The sequence below is a fragment of the Cibotium barometz genome, chromosome 47, assembly GCF_041138505.1.
Source record: "Cibotium barometz isolate CiBa-2024 chromosome 47, ASM4113850v1, whole genome shotgun sequence".
NCBI classification, from domain to species: Eukaryota; Viridiplantae; Streptophyta; class Polypodiopsida; order Cyatheales; family Cibotiaceae; genus Cibotium; species Cibotium barometz.
In genome coordinates, this window is record NC_141092.1 from 17,354,122 (window position 1) to 17,370,418 (window position 16,297).

Sequence of the window (16,297 nt, forward strand, 5' to 3'; positions counted from 1 at the left end):
ATTTCAGTGTTCTCTATCTGTAGAAAATCCCTTTGCTGTTCTGCAACCATCGCTTTTGTTTTCATGTGTGTTGGGCATAACCCAGCAAACCTTGTCTACCATCACCTATGAAATGCAGTAGGTTTATAATGTTGTAAAATGGAGGTGGTGCATTTTTAAATGGATCCTTGGGATACATTGACCCATCGGTCCACAAGTCCAAATGACGCTCTCCATTATTCCTCCTTTGCTCTTTTTGCTCATAACATTAAAAAAATCTCTTATTTTGTTTCTTCAAAGGCTGGTACTCAGATTGTATGTCCACATGAAGATGGTAAGTATCATATATTCTTTTACATGCACCATTTCTACTACTGTTACTGAGAATTTGAGTGTCTCCATGTGTTGTTGAAGGTGGATTAATTGGAATCCCCAAATTTGGATCAATGTTCTCATTTATTACAAAGCTAGTATTTTCTGTCATCATAAAACATATTAAATAATTGAAACAAGAATTAACTCGATTAGTAAGGACGTTTTTTTTTTTGGTTTCAGCAGGAAAACCACCACGGTCGAGATGATGATTAAAGCTTTCCTCGAATCTATTAAATGCATAACTACCTCAAATCTATGAAATCTTAGTTCTGACAAGTTTTATGTCCATCCAACAAAGAATGCCGCCTCATGATGAAACCTCATTGAAAGAATATGTATATTTTAATATATTTACACTAATTATTATAATAGTAAAAAAATGAGCTGAATTGCAAATCTGGATATGTTTTAAACCTTTTTTATTTTCTCTCTCTAAGCTGAGTTGACACTTCTTACAGGACCCAAAATTGAGTCCACATTTCTCCTAATGTATGTAATGCGCTAATAAGCACTGATGTATACGAAACAGGAACAAGAAAGAAGGAAGATACAAAAATACATAGTCATATGTGTGATTTTACCTTTGTAATTCTGTGCAATTGTGTATTCATTAGTGTTATAATATTCAACAATCTATGTATCACATAATATTGAATGTCTGAATGGTGGTTTATATTACAATTATCTTTAATGTTTAATCCATAATCTCTATATTGGTTTATCTGTTACCATATTATAGTAGTGATGTGTGTGAACACACTTAGGACCGCCGGGGCACTTTTTCCCTCACTAGGAGGTTTTTTCCCCCGTGCATTGTATATACGCCCATTATCTTCTAGGGCTTGTTATCTTTCATTTTTGGCACTCATAATACACTACTGTGTTGTGCTCAAGCTTCCTCATCTTCTTGAAGTTGTGTGTGCATTCCTGCAACCCTAATTCCAACAATTGGTATCAGAGCAGGCTTCCTCCTCCCGGGCAGCATCACCGGCACCTGCCGCTTCATCTCCTCCGATTGCGACGAGGTTTCACGAGCGTCTGCAGGTTAGTATATGCCGTGGGCGAGCCCGTAGGGCTCGTTCGTTTCAGAATTTTGATCTGAAGTCATTTCGCCCTCCGTTTTTGCATTCCAAGTATTGCGCAGGCAAAATCGTCCTACTGTGCAGATTTTCTGTCAAGATTAAAATCTGCAGGACAGGTGCCCATTCGTCTGTTTTGGGCTGTGCTACATAGCACAGGTCGATTTTATACAGGTTTACCTCTTACAGACAGCATTTACATCTAGTAGTACAGTCATTGGCCATGGCTGACAACAATGATGTATTCCGCATGTTGGCTGCTGAGGATAAGTTGGATGGCACCAACTATCCATTGTGGGCATATATGATGCGACATGTATTGGTAGCAAAGGGGTTATGGAACATTGTGCAGGGTATTGATGCACGTCCTATTGTGGCTGGGAATGCTGCAAATACATCAGAAACAGGTACTGTTGATGATGGTGCAGGCACAAGTGCTGTAGCAGCTGTTCGAGAACCACCACTTTCAGCAGAGCAGATTCATTGGGATGGTAGAGATGCGTAGGCTCATGCCTTGATTGCGCTGTCTGTCAAACGTACCATTATCCCACATATTCGCTCCTGCAGGACTTCTAAGGATGCTTGGGATGTACTTGCCACATTGTATCAGGCAAGAAATGAGGCTCGTGTTGCTTACCTCCGAAAACAGTTGGAGAGTGAGCATATGAACGAAGGTGATTCTATGGATAGCTTTTTGACAAAGATCAAGGATTTCAAAGAGCAGCTCATTTCTGCAGATGAAATCCTGTCAGACAGTTCACTTGTGCAGACTGTTTTGAATGGTCTACCAGATTCTTATCAGGGTTTTGCTTCCACTCTTCGCTTGATGATGAAAGGCAATCCCAATGCCTTATCATTTGAGGAGTTAGTTTCTGTTTTGCTGCAAGAAGACCAGTCAAGGCAAAACAGGAATATTATGCGTGTCGCAGATCAAGCTTTCGTTGCTAGTCAGAGAAGCGGGAAAGGTAAAGGTGGCTTTTCTTCTAGTAAGCAGAAATCTGCAAATGCTGCGCAACCAAAGAAGGAAGACAAAGATGAGAAGAAGGGTGACAAACAGAAGACATTTTGCAAGTACTGTAAGGGAAATGATCATGTCATCAAAGCGTGTCCTAAGCTGGCTGCGAAAGAGGCTAAGAAGAAAGAGGCTGGTATGGCTGTTGCAGATGCCTCTCCTTCTAACAATGAATCTGCTAATGTTGTTCAAGATACAGAATGGGCATTCAATGCGCAGTGCAGTTATGACCCATCTTTGCATGACACATGTATGTCTGCAGTAGATTCAGATGTATGGTACTTTGACAGTGGTGCCACTAAGCATATCACCTCGCAGCGCAGTTTATTCACTTTCCTTGAGTCTGCTCCCACAGGGAATACTGTCACTTGTGCCAATAACTCCTCTTATCCCGTTAAAGGAGTTGGACAGATTGTGCTGAATGTTGCAAATTGCAACACCTTTACACTTTTTGATGCATTGTATGTGCCAGGGATCAAAAAGAATCTGCTGTCAGTCTCCGCATTTGCCAAAACAGGTTTGGTTGTAAAATTTGTGGATGACAGATGTACTGTTCATGATCTCTCTTGTGGTGACATCATTGTAGCATCTGGTTCACTATGTCGAGGGCTGTATAAGCTCAATATGGATGGCAAATGTGTAGAGGATTCAGCATGTGCTATTATGGATACGCAGGCTATTTCAGATGCAAAACTGTGGCATGCACGTTTTGGTCATCTGAATTTTGCAAGTTTGCTGCGCCTGCAGAAATCTGAAATGGTGTCTTCTTTGCCTAAGCTTGAGGCACCTGTCAAGCATGTTTGTGAGGGCTGCATATTGGGTAAAATGCAGCGTGCTTCCTTTCCCAAAGATGGATCAGTGAGAGCTGAACGCAGATTGCAGCTTGTTCACAGTGATGTTTGTGGTCCCATGCAAACTCCATCATTTGGAAACTACCTTTACTTCGTGACTTTCATTGATGATTTTACCAGGCATGCATGGGTATATCCTTTGAAGGCAAAGTCCGAAGTGTTTTTGTGCTAAAAAAAGTTTTTGGTTATGGCTGAAAATGTGTCAGAAAGTAAGATGGGCACCCTCCGTTCAGATCGAGGGGGGGAGTATATGTCTTCAGAATTTAATGCATTTCTGGCTGAGCGTGGGATAAAACACCAATGTACAGTGCCGTATACACCACAGCAAAATGGTGTGGCTGAGAGAAAAAACAGGTCTCTCATGGAAATGGCAAGATGTATGGTTAAGAGTCAAAGTCTACCACATGGTTTTTGGCTTGAGGCTATCATGTGTGCCACTTATGTACTAAACAGGTGTCCCACCAAAGCATTACAGGTTGTCACTCCATATGAGGCTTGGCATAGCCGCAAGCCATCTGTTGGCCATTTACGTGTTTTTGGTTGCCTGGCATATGCATTAGTGCCTGTGCAACATCGCAGAAAATTGGATGACAAAGCTGTCAAATGTATTTTTGTTGGATATAGTGCTGAGAGCAAAGGCTATCGTTTGTATCATCCACAGACAAAGCGCATTTTGGTTAGCCGTGATGTTGTATTTGTGGAAGATGCAGTTCAGCCCTTGGTTTCATGTACTAAGGAGACAGATATCAGCTCACGTGATGTCTATGATACATTGTTGCCTCTTTTCAGTGGTGCACAGTCAAGTGCAATACCTCATGAGGCAGTTTTTCAGCCTATGCAGGTTTTAAATGATGGCACAGATCAGCCTATATCTGATGCAGATGTGCATGATGCACTTGAGGATGAGAGACAAGAGATTGAGGGCTCTAGGAACATGCCTAGATGGCTGGTGCAGACTTTGCGTGACAGCAAGTTGGATGCCCCTTTGTCTAGTCGCACTCGTTCTGGCTCTCATGGTGCCTCTTATGCGTCAGATTGTTATGCGTTGGCTGTTTCTAGTATGTGCGATGAAAGTGAGCCTGTTTCATTTGATGAGGCACAAAGTTCAGAAAATTGGATGGCTGCTATGCAAGCAGAATACGATGCTATTATGAAGAATGGTACATGGTCTTTATGTGACTTGCCCCCTGGCAAGAAGGCCATTGGCACAAGTGGGTTTACAAATTGAAGCGTAAGCCTGATGGCACAGTGGATCGCCATAAGGCTAGGCTTGTTGCAAAAGGTTATGCTCAAGAGAAGGGCATTGATTTTGATGAGACTTTTGCTCCCACATGTCGTATGACCACTGTTCGTAGCATCTGTGCATTAGCAGCTCATAATGGTTGGAATGTACATCAGCTGGACATAAAGACTGCGTTCTTAAATGGAGATTTGCATGAGGAGGTGTATGTATCGCAGCCTCGTGGTTTTGTTCAAAGAGGGCAGGAAAACAAAGTGTGCAGGTTAAAAAGGGCTTTATATGGTTTAAAGCAAGCTCCACGAGCTTGGTATGAAAAAATACATGCATATTTGACTGCACATGGGTTTCAGAATAGTCCAACAGAAAGCACTTTGTATGTTAAACGTGTGGATGGTGTACATCTAATCATTGCTCTCTATGTCGATGACATGCTGCTCACAGGACCAAATGAGAGTCATATTGCTGATTTTAAGGCTGATTTGAATGCCTCTTTTGAGATGTCAGACTTGGGGCATTTACATCATTATTTGGGGATACAATTTAAGCAGTGTGATGGAGGTATTGCTTTGTGTCAGACAAAGTATATTGAAACATTGTTGCGGAGATTTGGCCTTGAAGACTGCAAGCCTATTGCTACTCCAATGGAGACAGGTTTGAAGTTGAGTCTTCATGATGCTGGAGATCACTTTGATGTCACACTCTATCAGACAGCTGTTGGTTGCCTCATTTATGTATGCATTACGAGGCCAGACATTCAGTTTGCAGTCTCACAGGTGAGCAGATTTATGCATAGCCCAGGCATTAAGCATTGGCAGGCAGTGAAGCGTATCTTTCGCTATTTGAGTGGTACTCGGCATCTTGGGTTGTTTTATCCCAAGGGGGGATCATTGCCGCCAGATTTACATGCTTTTTCAGATTCTGACTGGGCTGGTTGTTATGACACACGCGTGTCCACGAGTGGTTTTTGCTTCATGCTTGGAAGCTCATGCATATCATGGTTGAGCAAGAAGCAGCCTACTGTGGCCACTTCTAGTTGTGAAGCTGAGTACAGGGCAGCTTTCACAGCTACGGTTGAGTGTGTGTGGCTCAGACGCCTTATGGCTGATTTGGGTGTTGGACAGCCATCTGCCACCACCATCTTCACTGACAGTCAGAGCGCATTGGCAGTTGCGCGGAACCCAGTGTTCCATGCTCGTACGAAGCACATTGAGGTGCACTACCATTATGTCAGGGAGAGACTCTCTGCAGGAGAGATCAGTTTGGCTTATGTGCCAACACAGGATAACCTTGCAGACCTTTTCACAAAGGCTCTGCCTCGTGAGAAGTTCGAAGCTTTTCGCAAAGCTTTGGGCTTACTCCCTTTTGTGGATTCGTCCACATAGCTAGACACTTCCCTATACATGAGTGCTAGCTCTTGTTCACCGCATCACTCTAGGGGGGATTTGTTACCATATTATAGTAGTGATGTGTGTGAACACACTTAGGACCGCCGGGGCACTTTTTCCCTCACTAGGAGGTTTTTTCCCCCGTGCATTGTATATACGCCCATTATCTTCTAGGGCTTGTTATCTTTCATTTTTGGCACTCATAATACACTACTGTGTTGTGCTCAAGCTTCCTCATCTTCTTGAAGTTGTGTGTGCATTCCTGCAACCCTAATTCCAACATTATCCACCAACATAGCAAATCTGAATGGTGGTTTATATTACAATTATCTTTAATGTTTAATCCATAATCTCTATATTGGTTTATCCACCAACATAGCAAATCCACTGGTATTAGTAATGACTTCAAGGGGGCATTCTCTAGCAACTTCAGCACCAAAATTATCACACTAAAGTAACCTTCAGCTCACATTGAAGTAACCTTCAGCTTATCAAAGGTATTGTGACACATCATAGACCATCATAATGGAATGTCCTTATTAAGAAGTGCCGTAAAAGGAGAAGCAATCTTGGCAAGTCAAGGGATGAAGATGCAATGCCACCCTATTGTTAATCCTTAGAATCCTCATACTTCTTTTATTATCTTCGATTCTAGCCAATCAATAACAGCTTGCACCTTGGCAGGATCCTCGTACTTCTTTTATTATCTTTGATTTTGGCCAATCAATAATAGCTTGCACCTTGGCGGGATCATTTTTTATATACAATCTCTTCATATTATAAACCCTAGATATTTAATCCGGTTGATAAGAAGGCATACTTACTCTTCTTGGCAAAAGTTTTATACTTTTTGAGGGTTTCTAGAACTTTACATATATGCTTCTCATGATCAGCCGCATTCTTGAAGTAAACGATAATGTCATCAAAGAAGACTAAGACAAAATCATCCAAATGCTCTCTAAAGATTTCTTGCATCAATCGATTGAAGGTAGTAGGGGCACTAGTTAATCTAAATGGCATTATTGTCTATATTGGGTATTAAAAGTCACTTAGGAATGTCCTACTCCTTAATCATGATCTGATAACAACCTGACTTTAATTCAATCTTTATAAATATATGGGCTCCATACAATTAGTCTAATAGCTCAACTCTCATAGGAATAGGATAATTATTCTTAATGGTAAACTAATTCAACCCTCAATCATCAATGCACATCTAAGAGTCCCATCCTCACAAAGGTTTAGCTGAACTCCACAGATGAGCTAGAGCTCACTCTCTCACTTACTCTTCACACTTCCTGTCACTCTCACACAGATTAATGATGCAATGCCTCTCAATTTCTCTCTTCTCCTCTTGAAAATTGAGAATAGAAAGCTGTCTCTCATTGATAAATTCTCATCACTTTACCCAATCATTATTTCTAGCAAAATAGATAAAGCTTCCTAGGGGTGCATTCTTTACCCTTCGAAAGGTTGGGAAAGAACTAGTGTACCCCAAGGAGATACAATGGGCCGAACTAAGCCTTGCTCCAAAGTTATCTCAACTGCTCCTTGAGTTCAATTGCTTCTTGAATGGCCATCTTATAAGCTCTTTTCAAAATTGTTTGGGCTCATGATCAACCTCATAAGTCGATGGCATTTCAGTCAAATCTTTAGAAAATGTGTTAACATACTCAACCATTCAAGTTCCTTTGTATTTGACTCTTTGCTCTTGTAGGATTGAGCTTAAGAACATAAATTGCTTACTTCTTCCTAAGTCCTTTCAAAAACTTAGATGCATTTACAAGTTGTAGGGTGGGAGCTCCAATTACTCCAATTCCTTGCACCTTGTTCCTATGAAGATCCATGAAGGAAATGGTTCCTTTGTGACAATGAATATCAGCCTAATTTTGCATGAGCCAATCCATCCCAAGAATCCCATCATATACTCCTAAGGGCGAGACTATAAACTTATATACACTCATGTTCTCATCCAAGGAGAACTGAATTGCATTTGTCTCATGGTGCATGAAAGAATCTTTTGACCAGCCAATTTCACTTACAGGGTTTACCTCTCTTCTGGTCAATTACTAACTTATGCAAGGATCTGGGTGAAATGAATGAATGAGTGTTTCCTGAATCGACCAAAAGCTTAAAATTTTTACTTTGGAAATTGACTGAGGTCTGAATTACTAAGAATTGCTAGTTCTAAACCTAGTGAACGTCTTCCTCCTGGTCAACTATTGTAATAGCATTAGAAGCTATTGACTCGGCTAGAACTTACCTCGTCTGATTTCTCAAGTTTCCACATGCCTTTGTAATGGGATCTTGGAGTAGAAGGAACCAGAAGGCAACAACAATAGGTGCATTGAGATAATCATTCATCAAATGCCATGGTTGTGCTAACATCTAAAACACATGCTCTCATGAAGATCCATGAAGGAAACGGTCCCTTTGTGATAGTCTAATTCTATGTGAGCCAATCCATACCAAGAATCCCATTATACAATCCTAAGGGCAAGAGTTTGAACTTACATTTGATCAGGTTCCCATCTAAGGAGAGCTGAATTACATCAATCTCATGGTTCATGAAACATGCTTTCCACTAGCCAATTCCACTTGCATTGGTTCACCCTACTTCTAGTCTCGATTACTAACTTATGCAAGCATCCATGTGAAAAAAATGAATGAGTGCTTCTTGAAGCAATCAAAAGCTTAAATTTTTTACCTTAGAAATTAACCAAGGTTTGAATTACTAAGAATTACTGGTTCTAAACCTAGTGCTCAACTGTAGTATGAATTATGCCTCTTTCTTCTTACTCCTAGTTAACTACTGTAATAGCATTAGAAACTATTCCGGTGGCTAGAACTTGCCTCGTCTGATTTCTCAAGTTTTGAGGTAGAGATGCCGAATTGCTGTGGATTAAAACCACTAGCCTCTAGTAATGGGACTCTAGAGCATAAGGAGTCAAAAAGTTAATATTAGTAGGTGCATTAGGATAATCATTCATCAAATGTCCTAGTTACTAACATTGAAAACACTTATGCTCCTTCTTAAGCTAGAACTACAGATATGAAGATATTCTAAGAAAATAATTATGTCCTTTGAGTCCACTGGCTTCTGATACTTAGCTCCAATCTTGTCCCCTCTTTATTGACTTTGGCATACCCGAATTAGATGGACCTAGATGGATTTCTCTTCGGGGGAGGGGTCAAAAAGGACTTTTCCTAAATAGTTTGCTTAGGAAAGGCTTACACAAAATCCTTAACCATCCTAAACTGCTTTGGCTCTAATGAAGAGGGATTTGCATTCTTTACTAATCTCTCGAGGGGAGGATCCAATCTTTTGACAAATCTATGGAGAAGAGTCTAAGACCTTGACATTGTTATCCAATGCCTCAATTTTTCGGGTGTGAAGTTTTGAGCTTGACACCCACACACACACCTCATAATTTTTTTAAAAGAAGAGACTCTTCTTGAATCAAAACATTGGCAATGACTGTATAACAAGAAAAATATTTCTTTTATGTCCTCATGAATTTTTATTATATTGCCAAGGAAAGATTTTAATCCTAGAATCCAAAAAGCTAAAAAAGACAATAGTAGCCTACAATTACTGTAAGATTTCTCCCTCCAGCTTTTGAGGTGTACAGGTGTAAGAACCTTCCCTGCTGATCTTATAATTATTCCCCTCTCTGAAATAAAAGAAAGATCTTGTTTTACCTTGTTTTGGCCTGGAGAGAGAAAATATCTAGAGGGAGGTAATTCAAAATTGAGATATTTTTGGATATAAAAATCCTCCTAGTGTCTAAAATGGTTTTCCCTAAAACATAAATTCAAAAAGAACTTTCCAATGTGCAATTGGAATTAATTGAAAATAGGTATAAAGGACCTTAGCCTAAGGGTCCAGATTTTTAGAAAATTTTAAATTATGGTCCAATTTAGGTTCCTATGGGCCAATAGGATCAATCCAAGTGTAGAAAGGAGATAAATTGAAGAATAAAAGAAACCCCCCCAAAAAATGAGTAAATGCTCACATAAGATGAAGAGTGGAAACGAATTAAAAAACTGAATTTTGACACCTCTCAGTGTGTGGGGATCTCCCCTCATGAAGTAGGCCCCTTTTTCTCATCATTAACCCCAATTTTTAATCAATAAAATGAGATATTTTCATCTATCCTCTCTCCTATTTCAAAACTAGATCCAAAAAGTAAGCTAAACTAACCCAAAAATGGTAAAAAATTGACCAAACTGATTTGAAAAATTCTAGAATAAGTTTTCTTGGTTAGAGGCTCATTTTTTCCTATAAATAGAAGCCTCCCCCTTTGTAAAAGCTTAATGGTGTTTATGCACTGTTACTCTACTCCTGTCTAGAGCCATCTACATTGAATTTTTTAATAATTCAATTGTTTTTGTCCTAATCCTCTCCAAAGTGAATTGGTGGCCACTATTGCTTCAAACAATAGTAGAACCCTCAATCCCTCAAGCCAAAGGAGAGCTTACAAGCTCCATGTATGATAATTTTCTTACTTTGTTTACGAATTTTAATGAAAAATCTATGGTTTTCTTGATTTTTATGTTTTGCAAATGATTGAATTAAATTCAAATGCTATGCCTTTGATGAAAAGGCCACCCCCTTCTCTTCTTTACATTCCAACCTTTCTTAATCCTAGAAAGATTAACTACGTGATTAATTAACCTCTTCTTATTGTTTACTCTCTTGAATTTAGAAAATTGTGTAGATTAGAGTTCTATAATTCTAAATTGGGTTAATTAAGTTAAATAAATAAAGATAAAAATCAGAAATGGCCAACCATACAAAGGAGGTTATGGCAAAATTTTCCAGAATTTTGTGGAAAAGAAAGTTTGTTTTTATGTTATTCCAAAAGAGTAATTCCCACCATTTTTGCATCTAAATGAAATATTCTAATTACTCCATGTACATATTCACCTATGATTATGCATGGATATCACTGATATTAATTATTAAATTTGATTCTATGCATAGAAAGATGCATAAAGGAATTTTTTTAATTATAAAAGTGTTATTCTTATTAAATTTGATTCTATGCATTGAAAGATGCATAAAGGAATTTTTTATTATTATAAAAGTGTTATTATTATTAAATTTGATTCTATGCATAGAAAGATGCATAAAGGAAATTTTTTTAATTATAAAAGTGTTATTCTTATTAAATTTGATTCTATGCATAGAAAGATGCATAAAGGAATTTTTTTAAATTATAAAAGTGTTATTCTTATTAAAATTGATTTTTATGCATAGAAAGATGCATAAAGGAAATTTTTTATTATAAAAGCGTTATTCTCATAAAAATTGATTTTTATGCATAAAGAAATTCTTTTTATTTTAAAAGTGTTATTCCTATTAAATTTGATTTTATGCATAAATAGATGTATAAAAGGATTTTTTTAAATAAAAGTGTTATTCCCATTGAAGTTGATTTTTATGCATAAATAGATGCATAAAGAATTTTTATATCAAAATTAGAATTCTCTTAAATTCTATGTTTAAATTTTGAGTATTTGATAAATGAATAATTAAATACTCTAAGAGAGAAATTTCTATCGTTTTATATTCACACGGATTGTAAAAAGAAAATTCAGGAAGTCTATCGAGCTCGAAATATTCAGATAAATGATTAATCTATTCCTCATTGGAATTCGTAACTAATTTAGAAATCAGTTAAGTGAATATTCAAAGAAAGAAATTCACTAAAATAGTAACTGAATTATCAAACCTTTTCGAGAAAGATAGTTCAGGAAAAATCTTATCCGACTCGAACCTTGAATCAGACTATGACCAAGACCAAACTCTTTCGTCAGTTTTGAGGAAAGAATCGATGTGGATGTGTATGTGATGAAAATGGATGTGAATGTGTATGTGAAGAATGGATGTGGATGTGTATGTGAAGAATGGATGTGAATGTGTATGTGAAGAATGGATGTGGATGTGTATGTGATGAAAGTGTATGTGAGGAATGGATGTGAATGTGATGAAAGTGTATGTGAGGAATGGATGAAAGTGTATGTGAAGAATGGATGTGAATGTGTATGTGAAGAATGGATGTGGATGTGTATGTGAAGAATGGTTGTGGATGTGTATGTGAAAGAATGGATGTGGATGTATGTGAAAGAATGGATGTGGATGTGTATGCGAAAGAATGTGATGTGATGTGACATGAATATATGTGGAGATAGATATGAATGTATGGATAGATGTGGGTAGTCGTACATGTGAATGATTGGATGGATGTGGAATGTAATGGATGTGATTGGATGGATGTGGAATGAGATGAGATGTGTATGAATGAGATATGATGTGGATAGATGTGATGTGACGTTATGTGGATAGAATGTATGTGATGGGATGGTGAGATGAGAATGAATGTGATGTGATGGATGTGAATGGATGGAGGTGATGTGTGTGAAATGGATAGATGTGAGTGAATGAGATGTGATGTGAATCGGGATGTGAATGAATGAGATGTGATGTCATGTGAATCGGGATGTGAATGAATAATATGGGATGTGAATGGATGAGATGTGATGTGATGTGAATCGGGATGTGAATGAATGAGATGTGATGTAAATTGGGATAGATGTGAATGGATGATATGTGATGTGAATGAATGTGATGTGATGTGATGTGAACGGGATAGATGTGAATGAATGTGATGTGAACGGGATAGATGTGAATGAATGAGATGTGATGTGAATGGATGAGATGTGATGGGATGTGAATCGGGATATATGTGAATGAATGAGATGTGAGGTGAAATGGATGTGATGTGATGTGATGTGGATCGGGGTAGATATGAATGGATGAGATGTGAATGAATGTGAGGTGATGAGATGTGGATATGGGTAGATGCGAGTGGATGAGATCTGATGAGGATAAATGAGGAAAGATGTGATGAGATGAAAATGATGTGATTGGATGAGAATGGGAATACATATGAAATGGATGTGGATTAAATAATGTGGATTGATGTGGAACAATGTGGAAAGACGAGAGTTCGTTATAGAAACTGTATTTATGACCTGTTTTTAAATGACTGTTTTATGTCAAGAATGCTGGGGAAGCATTTTGACCGTCTTGTGAATGAGGTCGTGTGGAGACCTATCTGATAATGTTGTAACAGCTGACGGAAAGTCAATGGAGAACGTCTCGCGTTAGTTTCATTAAAAGATTGTTTTAAAGACAGCTGAATCTGTGAAAAAGGCAATTTCATATTGGGTGTGTAAGTGGTGTGACTAGTTTTAAGTTTTCATGAATATTCGGCTAGGGGGCCTAGGAACTCTTTTCCCTGGTACCCGGGAAACAAACCTAACCAAATTCTTAAATGGATCCCATCACTACAGTGGTTGGGCGGTTGGCTAACCCACGAGACTGGATGGGGCTAGGCTCTACTAATGGATCCCTAAAATGAGACTCAATTCTGTTATGGTACGATAGATGACCGACGAAAAATTGTTCTATGGAAAAGAATCAACGGCTGTGCCTCTCAATGATGGTTAGGATCTACTTATGGATCCCTAAAATGAGACTCAATTCTGTTATGGTACGATAGATGAAGTAAATCCCAGATAAAAATTGTTCTTTGAAAAAGAATCAACGGCTGTGCCTCTTAATGAGGAAAAAAGTGTTGGTCTCTATGATCCAAGTGCAAGTCTTTTCCTTGATCTGACTATGGGACTTACGGGTTCGGCCAGATCAGTTCAGTTAGTTAAGGCTCTTGACTACGTTAGAGTAAAAATATCCTGGAGGAATCGCCCGTGCTTTCCGGGCGAGGGAAGTTTTTCTGGGTTCGGTTTTGAAAGAACCGAGGGATTAGTCTCTCGTCCGAATATACGTGGCCGAGGTCCCGAATGAGGGACCCTGCCTCGCGCAAGAAGTGCTACTTCCGCTGCTAGTACCCCATAATTCGTTGCGCAGAGGGGACAGGGATCTTTCAGCTGGTATCAGAGCGAATTTGCTAAAGTGGATCAATCAAAAGCTAAAAATGTCAAAAATTTATGAAGTAACAGTAAAAAGTTGGAAATGTGATGAAATTCATACAAATTGATATTTAGACTGAAATTAATAAATAAGTAATTGGTTCTTCAGATGGAAGTACCACAATTGCATGGAATCCCTGACTTGCTTGAGGCCTAGACATGATGGTATTTACCTTATAATTTCAAGGATCGTGACTATCCGTATATATCGAGGGTATAACTGCAGCTCTTTACTGGCAGTATATATGAGTAAATATAAGACCTTGAAATTATAAGCAAAAATGCTATCCAGATGATGAATTCGAATGTGGTTGATATGATTTTAAAACTCTAGTTGAGAACTGATGAGTTGATTTGGATTCTGATTGAAAAAAATGATGATTCCTGAATTTTGGTTGAAAAGCGATAAGCTGAACAAAACCACAATGAGGATGAATGGGACAAGTCCCTGTGATGATGTTCGTAACTGGAATGACGATAATGACTTCAGCAAATCACTATGAGATTAGTGAATTATGCTGACAGATTGCTACTGTTAACACTTGACCCAGTGGATCAAGTTAAGGGATGACAAATTAAAAATCTGTATAATTGAAATTCCCATGGAGGACTGTTCAGATGAAAATTTCGGTCTAATGGACCATTATTGTGTTGAAGATATGAATGATATGATCTAAATGAATTGTTATCTGATGATGAGTTCTATATAAGGGATCTTTATCCCAGGATTTTGTTGGGTTGACCAGACTAAAAGAAACCCGAGAATCAATTGGATCTTAGGGGAAAGAGTTGTCCTCTAATTTGCGAGATGAGGACATCTCGCGTTTTTTAAGTTGGGTAGGATGTAAGATTCCTCCCTCCAACTTTTGAGGTGTACAAGTGTAAGAACCTTCCCTTCTGATCTTATAATTATTTCCCTCTCTGAAATAAAAGAAAGATCCTGTTTTGGCTTGGAGAGAGAAAATGTCTAGAGGGAGGTAATTCAAAATTGAGATATTTTTGGATATAAAAATCCTCCTAGTATCTAAAATGGTTTCCCCTGAAACAGAATTTCAAAAAGAACTTTCCAATGTGCAATTGGAATTAATTGAAAATAGGTATAAAGGACCTTAGTCTAAGGGTTCAGATTTTTAGAATTTTTTGGATTATGGTCCAATTAAGGTCCCTATGGGCCAATAGGATCAATCCAAGTGTAGAGAGGAGATAAATTGAAGAATAAAAGAAAAACCCTCCCAAAAATGAGTAAATGCTCACATAAGATGAAGAGTGGACTAAGGACCAAAGAAAAGAATTAAAAAACTAAATTTTGACACCTCAGTGTGGGGATCTCCCCTCATGGAAGTAGGTGCCTTTTTCTCATCATTACCCCCAATTTTTAATCAATAAAATGAGATGTTTTCATCTCTCCTCTCTCCTATTTCAAAACTAGATCCAAAAAGTAAGCTGAACTGGCCCAAAAATGGGAAGAGAGAGAGAGAGAGAGAGAGAGAGAGAGAGAGAGAGAGAGAGAGAGGCTTTCTGGTTGTAATGCGGAGCATGCCTCATTTAAATCTACAAACTCAATATTTTAAGTTGCTCATTATTTTTTGAAATGACGTATATTTGAAAAGTTGGAGGGTTTTTCATGATATGCATTGACCTTAGAGAAAGAATATTATTTGTTTTTTTAATCAATTAAACGAATAAGAACATGATACTGCCTATAATCTCAAACCTATTTTTCACTACCCAAAGTGTGTAAAGACACTTATAATAATATAGATTTTTTGGTCTTCCTCCAACTAATTAATACAAAAAATCATTTGGCCCATTGAGGAATGGGGGGAAGTTTGTCTGGTGAAAGCTAATATGGGTCCCAAATATTTTTTTTTGCATTAATTAATTAGTGTTGAGTGTTGAACGTCGCTTCCTTAGGTTTAAAGTATGATCTGCGGGGTATATGCATGTGGATGCTCTAGAGTCTTCTAGGGTTGCCTATTCTTTCCTCTCTTTCTTCAACTCTCCTCCACTAGGGACAAAGTGTCGCCCTTTTCTTTCTCTTCGACTATGGTGATTACATAATGCCGCCTCTCTCTCTTCCTCGATTGGTGGTCTCTCTCACAATTGTTTTGTCTCCCTTCTCTTTCTCTCCAACTGTGGTAATGAGGCAACATTGCCTCTCTCTCTGCATCGATTGCTCGTCTCTTTCTGCCTGTTTCTTCACAAGGGACAAAAGTCACCCTTCTCTCTTTCTCTCTGTGCTCGTGAGGCAACATGACCTCTCTCTCTCTCTCTCTCTTTGTTCGTTTGTATCATGAGCGAGCTCCTAGCTATCTCTTTGCCATGCAATTCCAAACCTTAGCATATACTACAAAGCTCATATATATAATCCAGGTGTT